This window comes from Micropterus dolomieu, linkage group LG17 (assembly GCF_021292245.1).
Source record: "Micropterus dolomieu isolate WLL.071019.BEF.003 ecotype Adirondacks linkage group LG17, ASM2129224v1, whole genome shotgun sequence".
Taxonomy (NCBI): Eukaryota; Metazoa; Chordata; class Actinopteri; order Centrarchiformes; family Centrarchidae; genus Micropterus; species Micropterus dolomieu.
The window spans coordinates 38,436,937-38,441,072 of record NC_060166.1 but is presented as its reverse complement, the minus strand read 5'-3'; the positions used below and the strand labels follow the sequence as shown (position 1 = coordinate 38,441,072).

General features: G+C 43.1%; 1 non-coding gene across 1 annotated transcript; it reads left to right on the top strand.

Annotated features, from left to right (window-relative positions):
* Positions 1 to 1,824: 1,824 nt before the first annotated feature.
* Positions 1,825 to 1,896, top strand: trnae-cuc. The gene has a single exon. It is a non-coding gene; the product is annotated as a tRNA-Glu (tRNA).
* Positions 1,897 to 4,136: the final 2,240 nt, after the last annotated feature.

Sequence of the window (4,136 nt, the reverse complement as noted above, 5' to 3'; positions counted from 1 at the left end):
TCCTTTTAAACATTGAGATATATATATATAATGTGTGTTGTTGAAGTGTGCTATACAAATAAACTCTCCTTCCCTTTACACTAATACAAGAGCACTAATAATCTGATGAGAGAATATGTAACAGTACAACAGGCACAGGAGACATTTTACTGCGTACAAATGTTGTGAAATTCAACACCAGGATACGTAGAGATTCAGTTTTACAATATATGGAGGAGGAAAGGGTGAGAGATGCTGGGAAGAAAAGAGAAAGACACAGAGAGAGAGGAGGAACTGATGAGGATATGTGTGTTGGAGGAGGGGGGACTGAAATGTGACGAGACACTGAAAGCAGTTGTGGAGCAGTGTGTTTCTTTCTGTAGGAGGGTGGTGTTTTTTTAGAGCTGTTCCCACGACACCAAATGACCTCCATCTCTCTCTCTCTCTCTCTCTCTCTCTCTCTCTCTCTCTCTCTCTATAAATGGCTCGTCTGGTGGCATTTTGGTGACCAGTCAGACTTAAAAAGGACACAAAGAGAAAGAGACGAAGGGAAACGTGACTAGAAAAGGCCAAAATCAAACAAAATATTTAGAGAGAGAGAGGCGGAGAAGAAATTGTCCCATTTGGATAAGATTTGAGAAATAGTTTGGGAAATAAAGTTCTTCTCTTTCTTTCTTCGAGAGTGAGACGCTCAGATGGATTGTTGATCTCGTGTCAGAGTTGGTTAGCCTAGCTTAGCATAAAGACTGGAAACAGAGTAAAAAATCAGCCGTTTAGACTGCAGTGAAACGGCGCGCCATTTTATGCCTACTGTCACGGGTAAAATGAGCGTGTGTGGGATATAAATAGCAATGAAAGTCCAACACTAAAGCTGATGATACAAAGGGCAACTTTTTGAGCAATGTTGCTGGGCAATGTTGCTAGTGGCAAGTCCGACTATGTTTTGAACGGAGAGCGGTGGCGGAGTGATGGGGGAAGGGGATTACAGTAGTAATCTTTACTGATTACCATTGACAGCAACATTGCCCAGTACCATTGCTCTAAAAGTTGCTCCGTGTATCATCGGCTTAAGGTGTGCGGGGGGGAGTTGGTCCCTGACCCAGGAGACCGGCGGTTGTTTCCCGAGTTAAACCATAATTACACAACATTAGTATGTTTTGCTTTTTTGGTTTTAATTTACGTTATGTAAGTTACCATGATACATCATTGCTAACGTTAGCTACATAGTGTTAGCTACGTTAAAGTTCAAGTAGCTAGCTAGCTACTTTACTGCTAACCTTAACCATCAATAATAAAATATGCACGTCGACCTCCTTTGTGGCGTGTTTACACACCATGGCTGTTTCTCAATACCGAGTTCGCCAAGTTCGGACTTCTGCACTTTAAAGCTCAGACTTGGCGAGTTTGGCTCGGAAGTACAACCTCCCAGGAACGGGAGCACGCACTCCGTCATTCAGCAGTTGGAACAGCAGAGGACTTGATGGCGGCCGGACTCGTTAGCGAGCGGGACCTCACATCTCCGAAAACATTGTAGCAATTTAGAAATCAACCACATATTTGTAGTTTAAACAGCTAGATTCCTGCATGAAAAACTCTTAAAACTACAATATGTGACACAAGAACAGCAGTATTATATGTTACAGTTTTCTCGTCCGACATTTCCGCTTTTTGGCGGCGAAATGCATTCTGGGATATCCGGCTATCCGAAGTCCACACAAGTCACCATCAATGCAGGCTCGGTAAAACGGGCGGAGCGAGAACACATCCGGGTCTTTGACTGTACTTGGCTGGATGCCGACTTGAATTGAAACAGTACTTTGGCTGCAGTCACAGTATCACCAGCTGTCCCTGGTGGTCTAGTGGTTAGGATTCGGCGCTCTCACCGCCGCGGCCCGGGTTCAATTCCCGGTCAGGGAACTGACATTTAGGGTAGCGTGAGCTCAGTGGACTTGGCTTGGGAACCATTGCTCTCTGTGCAAGGCCTTGTCTTTGCAGGAAAAATGTCTTCAACCATCATTTCAATTGTATAAACTGTTGGGGAGTTTCTTTCATAACAAAACATAATATTTCATAAACTCGTACCATGTTTTGTGTTTAAAAATGGCGAATGAAGATGCCCCGGTGTTCTACCGAGCAGCTCAGGCAATTAGACTTTTTCATTAATATTTCTAACAACCTGCAGCTCTAATCAGGCTTCAGAAGGCTTTTAATGCGTGTATTGTTTTTAATTCTTGTCCTGTGTGCAAGTACTGGCCGTCTGTTTGGTTTATTTTGTTTGATGTGAGCTGAGTTTCCCCTTTTGGGATTAAAAAAGCTTTCTAATCTAATCTAAAGGGTAATTTCAGTATGTTTATACCTGGGCCCTATTTCCACATATGTTGGTGTCAAAATGATGAGTCGATACGAGCCATTTTAAATCTGTGCAGTAGATACTAGTGCCCAAACCGCCCAAACCGAGGCCAAGACAAGACCAAAACCAGTTCCCCACATTACATGACACAGCAATTTATTGATATTCCCAAAGTTACGGTCTTGACTGGTCTCGAAATAGAATCCCAAGTCCTCCATGACCGAGACAAGACCATCAAAAATGGTCTTGTCTCGGCTAAGACCGGTTTTGAAACACACACAACACTAGCAGCTGAACAGGCTGCAGAAGCTGCAACGTCTTCCTTCAGGGCGATTGCTGCTGTCAAAATGACGTCCATAAAAAGTGCTTGTTGTTGCCAGCGACAGGCTCAGACTGTTTCACCAGGTGTCTGACAACATCAAGGAAAGGATCCCTACGAGGAACTCCCGGGGAAACCCTTTGTTTTTAACAGGAAACTGAAATCTCAAGGACTGTTCCTGTGAGTTGTTGCAGGAAGACGCCGGTGGAAAGGAGGGAGAGGAGTTTGTTGTGTACATAGAGGAGCTTCTAGCAAGACTTTGTTTCCTAACTTTACTCCAACATAACAAACTCCTCTCTCCAGCTCTGACTCACGTGTCCTCCGTCTTCTTCCTGTAACAACTCGCCTCTTTAATAATGACCGTAATGACCCTTTAACATGTTGTTGTGGGCCTCAGCTGACTTTGCCTTTGCAGTTGCCTTTTCCGGGTTGGTAATCCAGGAGACAGGGAAAGGAAGGGGGGGTGATACACTCTAAATAAGCGTCATTATAGCTTGAATAGAAACCAGATGACCTGCTCGCTCAGACACACACACACTTGTTATATTGTGAAAGAGCAGGCACTAATAGCAGCCAATTAATGAAAGAATTACGTCTAATGGTAAGAAAATGACCCTGAATGACACACGAGAGTTGTGCTATTACAAATACTGACACCTCCTTAGTAGTACTATAATAATAATAATAATAATAATATCAAAAAGTTTTCCTAACAAGATGACAAAACATTATCTATTTACGTTCAGAACAACACGTGCTAGTGTTTTATAATCTGACGCCGCTATCAGCAGGACAACAGCGTTTGTCTTCAGCTTCCAAAACTGTTTCTGCTCTGTCCTCTGTGCATGTAGGCAACCAACTAGTTTTGTATTCAAGGCCGCCCAAACCGAGACCAAGTCAAGACCAAGACCAGAGTTTATCGAGACAGAGAAAAGACCGAGACTTTTCGGGTCTGAGACCAAGTCGAGACCAAGACCAGTTCCCCACATTACATGACACACAATAAAATGTGCAACGAGATCAGAGGCGCTTCTCAAACTGAGCTGAAAGATCCACATTCCCATTAAAACCCCCACATACAAACACTAAGAGCTGAAATCAAAGATAGCATCTTTATTCAACGCTCCTTTTCCACACTGACCATCGTGGGGAGGGGGGGCAGGCGTTAACGGGAACAACACATTTTAAATCAGGGTTATTGGTTGAATTTGAAGCAAAACGTTTTACATCCAATCAAAGTTTGGATGTTAACAAATAAATCAGACAATGCAAAAGCAATTTATTGATATTCCCAAAGTTACGGTCTTGACTGGTCCTGAAATAAAATCCCGAGACCGAGTCCAAGACGAGACCGAGACCATCAAAAAGTGGACTTTGGACCAGGAGACCGGGTTTCGTGTCCCGTATGAAACAAAAAGTCAAACTTAAATATTTTTATAAAGTAAGGCAAATGACGATAGTTAACTTAAGTGTTAATTGACCCATGTA